The sequence below is a fragment of the Pagrus pagrus genome (genome assembly GCF_965226575.1).
Source record: "Pagrus pagrus genome assembly, chromosome: 1".
NCBI classification, from domain to species: domain Eukaryota; kingdom Metazoa; phylum Chordata; class Actinopteri; order Spariformes; family Sparidae; genus Pagrus; species Pagrus pagrus.
In genome coordinates this window covers 16,156,730-16,171,661 of record NC_140185.1, presented here as the reverse complement: position 1 = coordinate 16,171,661, position 14,932 = coordinate 16,156,730, and the positions used below count along the sequence as shown (strand labels likewise).

The 14,932-nt window shown below is 38.5% G+C and overlaps 1 protein-coding gene across 6 annotated transcripts in view; it reads left to right on the top strand.

Annotated features, from left to right (window-relative positions):
• Positions 1-9,734: 9,734 nt before the first annotated feature.
• Positions 9,735-14,932, top strand: part of LOC311260399 (C-myc promoter-binding protein-like) — a 73,575-nt gene continuing 68,377 nt past the window's right edge. For all 6 annotated transcript variants that reach the window (XM_084358178.1, XM_084358176.1, XM_084358174.1 and 3 more), the window contains exon 1: positions 9,735-9,953. The gene's annotated coding sequence lies outside the window, so the exon portion shown is untranslated. The remainder of the gene's footprint in view (positions 9,954-14,932) is intronic.

The following is a 14,932-nucleotide window of genomic DNA, read 5'->3' as shown; positions in this document are numbered from 1 at the left end:
TTAGATAAACAGAGAATTATCCCCATCGCTGCAGAGCTTTGTAGCCTGTTTGGTTGAGGTCTCAGTGCTCTGATAACATTTAATGTGTAATGTGAGAAGACTTATAGATAAACAGAGAATTATCACCATGGCTGCAGAGCTTTTTTGTCTGACAGGACTGTGTTTGTGTTGGTGTTTTTCTGCCCACTAGTGACCAAAAATAAATGAAAGCAGCATTAAAGGAGACATACACCTGGCATTCATGTGAATGCAACTTGACACGCACCACCCATCCAAACACTGTTGTGGACCAAGTACACCCCCTCATCACAACAACACTACCCGATGGCAGTGCCCCCCCCCCAGCAGGACAATGTGCCCTGACACACTGCAAACACTGCTCAGGAACCGCTCGAGGAACACAATAAAGAGCCCATGGTGTTGACCGGGCCTCCAAATTCCCCAGATCCCAATCTGATCGAGCATCTGTGAAACATGCTGGAGCAGGTCTGATAGATGGAGGCCCCACCTCCCAACATACAGGACCCAGAGGATCCACCATAAAACACCCTGGTGCCAGACACCACAGGGCACCCACAGAGGTCTTAAGTCCATGTCTTGACAGGTCAGAGCTGTTTTTAAAGGTGTGACTACTGATGACATGTTTCAGGAGCAGTGTTTTCTGTGGGGGAGAGGAGCTTCTATTGGTGTGGACATTTTTGACTTTCATGATCTTTTACATGCACAAGAATATATATAAAACGCTGAAGGAAAGGATGAAAACAAAAAAGCATTATAGGTCTCTTGATTTTTGAGCTTCTTGTGTAAAAGAAAGTATGCATAAAACTTATCTTTACCTACTAAACTAAACTTTATGATATCTCCTCGTTGAGAAAGGTCAGCCCTTTCAGCAGACAAGAACGTCAGTATTGGACGACTTCAATTCCACATTAAATTCAATGTTTTAAAAATCCCCAGTCTCTAGAATATTTGCAGATGGCTGTATGGTTAGGTTTGGATAAAGACTGTCGTTATGGCTAACTATGGTAATGGTTATGGTTAGACTGCTTAAACACAGGTTACACACAATCTTTGGCCACACATCCATCCACCAACCTGAATCCACACCCTTATTTTAGTCCTTCCTGCACTGACAATGAACGGTGGCATTACATTGTGAGGTGTAAAATTGCGCAATATGGACGCAAGTGTGAAGGATGCTGGACTTGAAAGGAGTGATAGTTACTTGGTGTTAATATATTTGGATGCTGCTCATACTTCCCTTTTTCAACATACTTATCAGTGTCATACGCACGGGCAGTGACCACTGACCCCGATTTAGAGCCCGGTGAGTTAGTTTCTGACTCCGTGGAGCCACAGGTAGCAGCCTTTCTGCAGTCCAAGGGCATCGAAGTGGACTGTTACACCATTGAAGCATGTCACCCTCTGCCCCGGAGAAACAACAACGACAAACCAGCCATAATAATGAGGTTCGTTAATAGAAAGCACAAAACTGCACTGCTAAAACAAGAAAAGGAAGCTGAAGGGAACAGACGTCTACATGAATGAACACCTAACCAAACATGACACTGATATTGCCAGGAAAGCACGATTCATGACGAAACAGAAGAAAATACAATCAGTTATTCATTTCAACAGTAGAAGCCTGTATGCAAATTTCAACAACATTAAGGAATATTTCAATTCGCACAACCATTTAACATTATTGCAATATCAGAAACATGGATCAACCCTGTGAAGGGTATGGACTGGAGGACGTGTGGCTGTGTATGTGGACAAAAACTTTAATTTCAAGGTGTTAGAGAGAATGAACTGCAATCGGAAACTTATTAGAATGTTCAACAGTAGAAATATATATAGACAAAAATAAGAAAGTAATTGTTAGCTGCATTTATAGGGCGCCGGGTTCTAACATTGAAGTTTTCAAGGAATGGATGGAAGAAATGTTTACAGTGTCAAATCAAATGGTCATGTTCATCTGTGGGGATTTTAATATAGATCTGCTTAATCCAAGTAACCACAAACCTTTGACTTTATCCAAAAATCACCAGACCCAGCAGGATTACATCTCACTGTGCCACATTGACAGACAACATATTTACTAATGTTACAGACAACAATGCGATAAGTGGATTACTGATCAATGATATCAGTGACCACCTACCAGTGTTTACAGTCTTTGACAGTGTAAAAACATCAACATATGTAAAACATCAACATTATTAAAGTTTGTGTTGTTTGTGGATGACACAAATAATAATCACATCTGACATGAGCAAATTAAAGCAAATTAAATTTAAGCAAAACAAAGATCATGTTGTTTGGAAATTGTAAATCATATAATAAAGTACAGATTAAAATAGATGGTGTGAATATTGAAAGAGTGTACGTAAATACATTTCTAGGTGTGATAATAGAGCACAACATCTGCTGGAAACCTCACATAAAACATGTACAATCTAAACTGTCACGAAGCATCTCAGTCCTGTGTAAGCACATACTGGATCATGAATCACTGCACATTCTCTACTGGACACTGGTCTTACCATATTTAAATTACTGTGTGGAGGTCTGAGGGGTAACACCGACAAAAGCTCACTGCAACCACTTTTCACACTTCAAAAAAGAGCTATATGAACAGTTCATAAAGTTGGATATTATGACCACACCAACTTATTGTTTTTAAATTCCCGTGCATTAAAGTTCAGTGACCTGGTTGAATATCAAACTGCACAAATAATGTATAAATTGAGAAACAGAATAGAGAGGGGGGTTATAATTTCAGGGAAAAGTTTAATTTCAAGATGCTAGCTGTTCGTACGACTATAAAAAGTAACTGCATTTCAATCGGCGTGGGGAAATTGTGGAAAGGTATGAGCATGGAGCTAAAGCAATGTCCAAGCATGATCCAGTTCAAAAAAAGGTACATGGAGATGATCTTCAAAAGATACAGGGATGAGGGAGGGCTTTAAAAATTGGTGGTGTTTTCATAGATGTATGGATGTGTTTGTGTGTATAAAATATTAATATGTTATGAAATATAAATTTGCCGTAATAACTTTTATAATAAGATATAGAAATGTGGTCAATGTATATAAATTATGTATATTATATTATAAGCTATGTATGTATATTTGTATGTGTGTGAGTGTATGTATGTACATAGATGTGTGTGCATATAAGTATGTATATGTACATGTGTTCAGCATATATGTATACTGTATATGCATATATGGGTGTGTATGTAAATATATTTATATATAATATGTGAATTATTAATTGTACATATCGAATTGTATATTGTTAGATGGGAGCGCACAAAGGTACACATGTTCAGGAATGGAAGTAAATTGATTATGATTAATTACTGAGTTGTGGAGAAGGGGTAGGATTAAATAAGTGTATACTTCTTCCTACTCCTTTTCGGGCATGTCAGTGCTTGTTAATGGAATATATTTTGTAACAAGCTTTTCATTTTATTATGCCTTATTGTCAAAGTAATTTAACTTCTTGTCTTGTTTTGTTTTCACATGTCCGAAATACATGTGCATTCAATTCAATTCAAGTGTATGCAGGTTTTGTGTAGCTGCAACTGCAACAGGTTGCAGCCCCTGTGTGCTCCTAGTCGTGGCATTGTTTAATTATTCTACAAAATGATGTGATCAGAATGATTTGAGAGATGCTGTGTGATAAATAATCCATACATAATATCTTAAGCATAAGTTAAAATTCTGCAAACATTGAGATAAACTCCGAAATCTAAGAAAATAATAAAAAACATAACTCTGCACTTTGTTTTTTGCTAGAGGAAACCTGGAAACTTTTTATTATCACTGTTTCGTATGAAGACCCCCCTCAGCTCTCAGCATCTGTTGGCACAGCTTCACCATCACTCCCTCTGCAGGAGCTAATGGCTGCTGCTTCAGAACTTGTAGAGTTTGGAGGCGGAGGGATTTTAGCAGAGCTCGTAGCAAACATTAACAGCAGGCTCTTCTTTTGATGAAAGCAGATGTCGACAAAGCTTTAATTATCCTCTCTTTTGAGGGTCACGTGACGCTGCCTTACAGCCGCTTGATGAGCAGCGATCAATCATTGAATAAACAAACAGAGCTGATAACAGGTGATGTCATGACATTTTTGCTTTTCAGCGAGGCACCCTTAATTAAGTGTTTTTAAGTTTTAACCAAGATCTTTTGTTAATGCTGAATTGCTGACTTATCAATGCTTTATGGATGAATTATAAACTTTAAATAAGAAGTGTTTGGGTTACCAGGTTGTTGTAATATTCATCATTTTCTACTATGTAATAATGCATCTAAAAAGTAACGTCTGATTTAATAGTTTGTAGTATATGATGGTGCATAAAAACCTGGTGGCCCCATTCCTTGAGGGTGGACACAGCTGCTACCTTGAAGCTCTGCTGTGCCAGTGAAACACACTGCAGTCATCAGTATGTCTATGAACAGAGGCCACAAGCTGTTAATCACCTCTAAAACCATTAACTATGCTGTATTGTAGCAGCAGGCGTCGATCTCCCATCTGTTATCTGAAGGCTTGTTGTAATCAGCAGGTTGGTGTTATGAAACTATAAGAAGAAAGCAGAGATGATGATTACTGTCCCCAGGTGGCAACCTTAATTAAAAACTCCATTTAGCAATGGAATGTAAAGGGGCTATTATGGATAATGACCAATAATGTGAGTCGTCTTAATGAGTGAATCAATAGCCGGCAGCTGCTCAGAAAACAAGTTGGGAACATTTTCAGAAATGTACAAACATGAAAAACAACTTTTATGATTCAACAAGCACAATTTATTCCCCCAACAAAAGTTACTTTAATTGGACTGCTGGTGTGTGTATCTGCCTGTATCCATCTCTGTATCCACCTTCTAACTGACTGATGATTACTGAATATATTTCAAGCGTGATTACAGATAAAACTACTGCACACAGGAAGTTGGGTTTGAATAAACTGTGTTTGGCCTCAACGTACAGTAGATGGCAGCAGTGAAACATGACCCAGACATTTAAACTGCCTTTAAAAGAATGATGTCAGACGTCTTAGCTGCTTTGAGAGTTAGATATGTGATCAGCAACTTATTATTTTATATATATATCTTATCTTATATATTGTTTAGTCTTTTGTTAAATGTCCTCGAAGATTGTTGTGCAAGGTTTTTGAATCATTGCAACTAGAGGGACACATCAATGTGAGAAAAAAAACAGAAATATTTCCATTGAGATTCAGAATCTCTTTTGCAAGGGAGTCCTGGCCAAGACAGCAGCTTACAAAGCGACTGACTTAAAACAAGCAGCAAATTACATCAAGACAATGAATTTACCAGTGTTCAGTAACAGGACACGTGCATTCAGTGGACAAATAGTCCTTAATCCTAATTTTATTATCTTCAATACTTCAAAAAAAAAAAAAAAAAGATATGTTTGTAAGCCAGTCGGAAAGCACCAAAATAGAAATTTGCGCAGCTTCAGAATGCAGCTGCAGCATAAGTTTGGTCTGTCTGTGCAAAGCAAAGCAAAACAGCTTTAAATATGTAGTTCAACTCGTGATAGTCTGGAAAGAGGCATCAGATGTTGTGTAGGCAACCCGCCTCCAAAAGCCAAATACACTTCATACATACACGTTTTTGACCAATTTAACTGCTTTACTTACTACAGTCTATGTACATTTTAAAATTCAATTTTTTTAAGGATATATATTCTAAATTACAAGAGCTGTTTGCATTGTTTGGTGCATCTAACTCCTGAGAAAAAAAAGGAAGAAAGTGCATTTAAGGATTCATGAGTCTGCATGACTCTGTGGGGATACTTTGCCAGCTTCCACCCGCAATAACAACAAACCTCACACCTACTCACAACCAGGCTGTTTCTACCAGTTTCATCATATTCTCTGCCCTTCAACACAAAGTGAAGTCGAAAACTGGATTTATTCATCCTGAAAAATGAGCAAACAACCTATAAGTGAGGTGTCACTTACAATCAATGCAATAATTCAGCACGGATCAGGTCTTGGATGCTGTTAGGAGGATGTGTCAGTTTGCATCATCCATTCATTAGTTTTCCATTCCCACATGAGGAGCGAGAGCCAATCCCATCATGCAGGGCGGAAGGGCCGGGAAACACTCCGACCAGTTCATCACAGGGCGAATAGATTACATGCCAACATCTTCACAGTCTCTAGTCCACCTGAGCTGTGTGTGTGAAAAGTAACAAAAAAGCAAGGACAACATACAAACTGTGCAGAATCGACCAGAGTTAACTCAGTACAATATGAATATAAAGTGACTGCAGCTGCTTTCATTCTTACAAATGCAAATAGTGCCTGAAAATGTGCAGAGATTCTGCAAACATGAAAAGTCCATATTTTACATAATTTATACAACCTGATTCAGCAGATAATGTCAGAGGTGTTGCCTCAGCAGCAGTTGTATTGAAGCACCGTGTTGCAGACTGCTAGCAAACTGCTTTCCAGGTATTGTTGGCCCTCTATTAGACATCTCTCTTTGACAGCTTTGAACACATAATTATGTGGGCAGTTCAGGTGCTTTGTGAGATTGCTCAAGGTTTTCCCTTTCAGTTCACGTCCACAAAGAACAAGCAGATGGCACGGAGCACTTACTCCAAATCAGCCTCACACAATGCTTTCTTTTTCATGACCGCTTGTATTAGGTCAGTCATCACAAGTAAAAATGGTACATGTTGTACGAGAGGTGGGAAAAATAAGCCTTTTCTACATATTGGATGGCCTCTTTACCTGTAATTAAAGCTCCAAATATTTGCCTTTTTATACAAACAACAAACAAAATAACCACATGTAAGAGTGTATCATACAAACATGACGTTTTTTAAAGGCTCAATACGTGTTCAAGTGTTTCATATGAAACAAGACACTAATGGCATTGTGATGATAACGCTATTGTCACAGTAACGTATGAAAAATCACCAAAGCTGAAGACGGAATATTTGAAATGTCTGGTCGCCTCTTTTTCTATAAACGCCATCAACGACAACTGAGGGGCTTGAAGGATTGTCCCATTTCATAGGGAAAGATTTCAACCACTAACTCTGTTGTGAGGGGTAAGAGGGAACTCAAAAACTTCAAACAAGTAAAACATAAACTGTATTTGTACCATATTGGATTATATGACAATGTCACTGTTACATTACATATATTGGCTATATTTTGTCATATCATTATTTATCTAAAAGTGTCTTCTTTATATAATATGGAGCACTAGAATCAAAATGTAACCACTGTGAGGCAACAATCTTTCTGCTGACTGCAATGCTGCAAAATAGTCTCTTCTCTACGGCTGGCCATGTACACAATGATAAACCCACAAAGAGATATCACCATGTCCAATGAAGCCACTGTATGAAACTGCAGCAGCTCGGCGCCAGCAGCAGACAGACACAGTTAGCAACCAGCTGGAGAACACAGTGGAGCATTTAGCAGCAACATTTTTCTCAGGAGTTGGTGAGGAACAAAAAAGAAACAAACTGAAGCAGATTATAGAATCATTATTTTCATGCTCTTATATAAACTTTGCATGACTACAGTCTCAAATCTAATAACAAAATTAATAAGATATCCTCTTTAATAACACACAAACATGCACAGCTTCACTTTGGCTTTATTATCATGACCACCATTAGAGTTTTTCTAATTTATTTTGCTGGACTTTCTTGTCTTGTGTGCATTTATTTTTTGTTCCATTTCTCTCCTTGCTGTGTCAGATATTTCTTTGTTATTTAGTCATTGCGATAGATTTACTTCTATCATGGAGCGAGGGGATTTTTTTAGAGCCCCATGGGTTTTCAACCAGAGAGGGGATTTCAAATCCTCTCTTTGCTTGTTTCCAGTGTTTTTTTGTTTTATCCTTTGCAAAATTAGTTTAGGATCTTGGGGAAAATGATGGATCTTATTTCTTCTCTTCATTGTTTTTATGTGACATGGTTGTGTAGAATTTGGTGCATCGTTGGGTTCAATTCAATGACTGAAAAGTAATCATTTAAGACAATCAACAAATAACCTCAAAATGTCACAGTGTAAAGCCTCTCTGGCTATCATGAATTCAAAAATAATTTTTGTTTTTCTCATTGTTGGGAAACTGATCAAACCTTTACTTGAAAAATGTGAACTGAGCATTAACAGTCTTTGTGATACAAACATGTTCTTTACAGTGTTTTCTCTTAACAACTTTATTGAACTCAAACACAATCAGTGTATGCTGAAACACCAGAGGAAACAAGAGATGGGTAACAAATACATTTCACAACATGGCATAGCTTCAACTTTTTTTGAGTGGGAGCATTTGGATGCAATCCAAAACAATACTTTTGCCTCCTGGAGCTGAAAATGAAATTCACTCTTCATTAATGATCTCTTTGACATTCATAATTGACCTGGTGAGTCAGGTTGAAAAAAATATTTCATCCACATTTCCATTTTCAGCCTCCATATAGTTTGTAATTAAAGTCTGCCTGTAACGACGGACTAATGAGTGGATGAGTCTCCGTGTTCGGCATGATGAAGTTTAGCCACTTGTTAGCAACAGCCATTTTAAAGACACGTAAGCACTTTACAATTCAATTGTGGGACATTTAATTATGTATTTTATGTTGTAGAACAAAACGTGTAAATATCTTAGACCTGTAGTAACCACAGACCTTATTTCAGGCATTTAACTGAAAACCAATTAAAAAAACTCATAGACTGAGACGAGGGAACCGGATGTGAAAAAATGCCAACTGATTTCTGGGTTTTAGGGTGACAAACAACACTACTCTATAGTGTCACTGGAAAAAAAAATCACTTTTGTGCAGACTTTTGAAAAAAAAGGGAAAGAAAAGAGTAGGAAAATAACTGCAATATTTTGAAGACTTAAATCATTAATTGTAGTTTATAAGAAACGGATAAACTGCTAAATAGTTATACAAAATAAATATGCAAACAAATCAAAATGCAATTCAAAGTGCTTTACAAGTGAAAAAACATGGTATATTAAGAAACCAAAAACTGCTTTAGAGACTAATGCACACCAATTGCAATAAAATGAATAGTTAAAATAATAAAAGATAAAGAATATAAGACAAAAACCATCAATAAAATAGAAGATAAAATAAAATATTGAACGTAAAAGTTGATTTTTTCTTTTTAAAGTTGGTAGAGTGATAATAATGATAACAGTAAAATGTAAACAAGTATAAACATTAAAACCATATAATTAAAAAAGCCAGAATGAATAGATGGGGTTCATATCAGTATCATATATTTTCTGTTTTTAATACATATGATTTTTGCCCTTGTGGCCCTCCATACAGGAAAACTGGGGAGATAGTTCATCCTTACAATGAAATTGTTGAATTAATGGCAAACTATTTCTAAAAATTCTATTTGTGCATCATGGTAGCCAAAAGTGTATTCAGTCTGCCCGTTTAAATTAAACTGCATAATGCAACTAATAGGGATTACTTCATTAATCAAGAACCAGAATCAGGCCAGTTTAATTAAAAACGCACCAGGTGGAGATGAGTATGAGTAGTATGAGCATATACACTGTCAGCATCAGGTAGATTATGTGAGCTCCTTCCTGCTGGGAGAGGCTGGCTGTGATGCAAAAGTGCCACCCAGAGAGACGCGCGCGCGCGTGTGTATGTGGGTGTGAGTGAGTGCGCGCGCGCGCGGCGGATTCCCATCACAACCAAGATGGCGGCGGAGCGGACAGCCGGCGCGGCACACTGACTGACAGACAGAGGAGAAGAAGCCTCGCACGGTTGGACAGCTAGACTCTCTCAAAAAACAAACAAAAAAAACAACAACACCCGCACAGGTTACCTCACCTTTTCGGTACCGACGGTGCTGTGATGAAACAACACCGGTAGACGACACCGGGCGAAGTTGTGTGCGGGGACTAATTTGACGTCCACAAGCGGGTAAGTAGGAGATGATGAACCGTTATAGTGACTGACTGGCTGACTGGCTGCTAAGGGATTTAGCGAACAGCTGCTACAACAAGCTAGTAAAATACCTCACGCTAGCTCTGTCAGCTCACTAGAGTATTTGTTTACATTTTTTTTTTTTTTTCTTTTTTTTTGCGCGTGTGTTTTATGTGCAACTAACTGTCGCTAACGGTAATTCTGCCCTCATTGCGTTTGACCCGATTCCTCTCGTGCTTCCCTCGTCTGCTGCCTCAGTCCTGGAGCTAAATATGTGCCACAGGTTGTTTGCAGTAACACCGGCAGCTGGTGAATATTTCAGTCACCTGTGCTGCGTGACGTGATGCAAACACACACTGTTCACACCACATTCAACCTCTGTTCATCCGAGGTTATATCCAGCGCCTAGCGTGCAGGTCGTTAAGACCTAAAAATAACCCAAAACACTAACTTACCCTCTCCTTGTGCACCCACTTGCCTTGCCTGAGGATATTTTAGATTGCTCAGTTTGTACTTTTGTGCCATAGCCTTGCTTGTAATGCTTGTGGTACAGAAGGAGCAAAGAGAATAATTTCACGATTTCATGCCCGGCTTTGTTAAGGACTTAATGACAAATCTGTCATTGATTGTCATTGTTTTTTTTCTGGCAAGAGTTTTTCTCTGCAAAAAAAAGCTGTTGTGTAAGTCGGGGGGATGTGTTAACTGATACTGTGGCGCATCGCTGCACATAAGTGAGAAAATGCCAGTGCAAGATGAGGAAGCTGAGCTCAGGAGGGGGAAGCATACCAGGGCCCCTATTCATCTGATGTGCGTAATGGGTGCGTTTAGGGCTGGATTGCATGGCTTTAAATTAAAATTACAATATTTTTTATACTATGCACTGTGATACTTTGAAATCTTCTCAAAAGGACTTCATAAATCTTAGGACGGGGCAACAAAATCGAATATCACAATATGTTTGACGAAATAGGCCCTACTTCCATGTCAAGATGGCAACAACATTGTAGGAATGACTATTGGTTCTTTCACAAAATGCCAACACAATGACATTTCTGATCAATAATCCTCAGTAATGTGGATATAATGACTTAAGTTTGTGAAGGCATGTATTAGAAGAAGTCAAAAAGGCAAAACTTATGGCACATTACGATATAATGATGCCCAATCTAAGACGATATATAGTCTCATATCATGATAATGATATATTGCCCAGCCCGAGGTGCCTATGATCATTCCTACGGAAATATAGAATTTATGAACTTGCACTTAGGAATTACCAAAACCCATAACCGAAAGCTTAAAGAGCTGGCTCCGTATATTGTCTTGCTCACAGAACTGACTAACTGTCCTTTCACATTGTCAATATGGCCAAACCTGTTGTGCTTTTCACCTTTTATAATGCCGAGGTGACGGCCATGTTGGTTTTGGTGACGTATATTGAGCAAGACAGTGTAGTTCACTGAGTGGTTTTACACAAAACTTGATGTTATCTTCAAGACAATCTGTGACTTTCTTGACTTGTGTTTTGATTTGACAAACATCAAATCAGATTTTTGTGAAATAAGATCCCATGGGCCCACCGGAAAGGGCAGGACTTCATGCACAAGATTGGAGATAGATTGGTAAAGGGATGTTTTGTTATTATATATGGTTAATTGAGGGTGTTTCTGAATGCAAATGTCCCCTGAACGTGCGCTAGCATGGTGTTTTAGAACTTGTGGGATTTATCATTATGACCGTTGTGCGCATGTTTGATAAATCATGATTTTTTTGTACTAATACACATTTTGCATTTTTTAATCCTGAGACAGAATTTAGAACTTTTTCTACACAATGTTGATAATTGAGGTCCCTGGCTGGAATGGTCCTCTGCTCCTTTCTGACATTATAAACATCAGACGTGAGCAGTGGTGATGGCTGCCATCCATCGGGGCTTGACATTCTGAGGGTTTACTTCCCCAAAAATTCCTCTCTGCATCGTTTAGTGGTGTCACGCAGGACAGGCAAGTCTGTTCAAATCATATATGCTACAGAAATACTCCAAAGCCTGTGATTTGAAAACCTCAGCTCCACATACCAGAAAGGTAACCCACACTCTGATCCCGTAAATCCTCTGCCTGCTCTGCTTGCTTTTTTTTTGGCATTTCATTCAAGTGTTGGAATTTCTCATGGCCAGATTCTGTTGTTACGCACGTGATGGACAGGATGTTTTTCTTCTATCTTATTGCCATGTCTGTTCATGTTCAGAGAGCAGAAGGGCGCCCTATTGGAATGCCACAGACGAAAATAAGGTATATTTGAGGTGAAGGCACTCTCGTCTGGCACAGGAGAGCCAAATGGCATGGACAGATTGTATAGGGTGCTTGACTGGGCTGTGAAGCCTTGTGTCGGTCCAAGAAGAGGATTTACGGCAGTGAGTTAAAGATCAAAGGACAGACAGCCAGACAGCGTCTGCTTAGCTGATTGAAGACCACAGGTACGCTCGGTAACCCTGGTTCCTCTCACCCTGACACCAGCCTCGAGGTAAATGCCTGCTGTCCACCTATAATTGACACCAAATGGCTCCCAGTGGCAGTGGCTACCTGAGGCAAAGGGTGCATGTTTTCCCATCTTGCGTAATTCAGTGAATACAAACAAAGTCGGCAAATAAGAGTCCCACGTCAAAGAGCTGTCAGCTGCAGAATGTGAGTGTTCACTCCTCTCATGCTCGAGGAATATTCATGTATTTCACAGTAACTTGTTCTGCATAACAGTGTATGTTTAATACCAGAACTGGAGATTGTCTGAAGTTTCCTTGGCAGTGAGTGGAATTATGATGATGTAGTCTTCTGTGAAAGATTCGAGTGTTTAATTCCCATATATCTCTGCAGTTTTGCACCAGAAACAGTGTGTAATAGCCACTTAAGATAAGATCTTTCAATGATTTCAGGGGAAATCGTTGAGATTTTTTTACTTATTAGGTATTGAAGTAACATGACATACAATACGTAACGTAAGTAACGTTGGTAATGAATGTATTTTAGTAACGGGAGTAATAGAAGTAATTGGAACCCAAACAATGATGTTTATTTCTGAACCTAACCAGGTATTGTTTGCCTAACCCTAACCAGGTAGTTATCTTGGCAAAACCTAACCAAGTTGTAAGGGTACGAAGAAGGTCCGGTACAGGTTTCACTGTTGCACTGCAATGGCCATGCTGTGTTGGGAATGATGATATATGTCATTTTGGGAGATGCTGACAATTGACCTATTTAGTGGTTTAGGTGTGAGGATTGGTTGGAAATTCAAGTGTTAAGCAGATATTTTCATTTGGTAAAATTCTCATGTTGTTAGTACACCTTATTATAAGGGGTGCGCAGTTAATCGAAATACTATTGAAATTGTAATATGGCCATGTGCATTTGAATAGCTTTTTTAGTGAAAATGAATATTATGATGATCATCTCTTCTTCTCGTGAATCATATTGCATTTGTAATATCAGTCTAAATCATTGCAATGTGATTTTTCTCACCATATCATGCAGCCTACATGGTATATTATTTAATTTCATACAGCAGTGTATGTGTACTTTGGATATCACTTACATCAAAGTAGAAGGGTTTTTAATGATTCCTTGCAATACTCTGCCCTGTTCCCTGCCAGCTTGTTATGTTGAGCTGTGGTTTATAATAGAGATGGTGATGGCAGAGAAGAGCAACAGAGCAAGAGATGTATATACTGAAAATGACTTGACAGTTACACTTTTTGCATTCTGGTCTATTTCCTACTCCTCTGAGTGTTGAAATTACTCTCTCTGTCTCTGATGACTTCTGCATGGTTGTTGACTGATGCAACATGGTGGCCGGTGGCTGCTACAGACAGAATCATGAACGCACACACAAAATATACGATAACCTATCCTTTGTCAATGCAGATTATGTCAAACACAAAATATTTTAGTAACAAGACTTGTTGAAAGCAGATCTGATGTTTCAGTGATTCATGATATTGTGTCAGCCTGAAGGTCACAGCACATTGTGGTTGCCGTTTTTATGCAATGCAGCCAAAAGGAGACAATGTACTGGAAAAGAAAATCTGCTATAGATTTGTATGCAGAACAACTGAGAACAGGATTACATGTTCCCAGGGAATACCACCCAAAAACACTAATTAGCTGTAAGCTCAGAGTATTGTCTGCCGGGAGAAAGGCAGGATGCGTCCTCAGTTGGTGGGTGGCATCTGGTGTTAGACAAGATGAACACTGATCTCATCATCTAAAGTGGGATTCATAACTCGTCGGAAAGTCATCTGTCTGAATACAAAAACAAATTTCACTCAGGTCAGTGGTTAGAGCTTTTACTCTTTGGGAAATCAAGCAGAAGTCTGCAATATGTATGAAATGAATAAACAAAATTTGGTTTTGTCAGAATAGTTTTAAGAATTGATTGACCCCTTTGAGAGCAGGGCAGGCACTCAAACTGAAGGGTAGACTGGGGAGGCGCATGTTTTGCTCCACCAGCACCAGTTACAGATTCAGGGAAAACAAAATACTTAAGCAGAGAAATTGGCAGAAAGAGCAGCATGGAGATACAAGTGCATGATTTGAAAAAGTGCATAACCTGCTGAGAAACTACACACTGTAGATTAAGCAATTTACGAAAAACTATATATGTGTATATATATATATATATATCGATATATCTTTATCGTGATATGAGACAATATATCATCTTAGATTTTTGTGTCATTATTGGAGATCGACCAAACGGTTTCTTCAGTGATGATACTGATTATTAGTTAAGTGAGGGGACCTAACCGATATTTGGAACCGAAATACATTTGCCGTAAAAAATAAAAATATTGATGATATTAAAATAGCCAGTGGTGGAATTTAACTAAGTACAGTTTACTCAAGTACTGTACTTGAGGTAACATACAAGTATTTCCTTTTCCTGCTACTTCATACTTCCATGCCACTACATTTATTTGATAACTG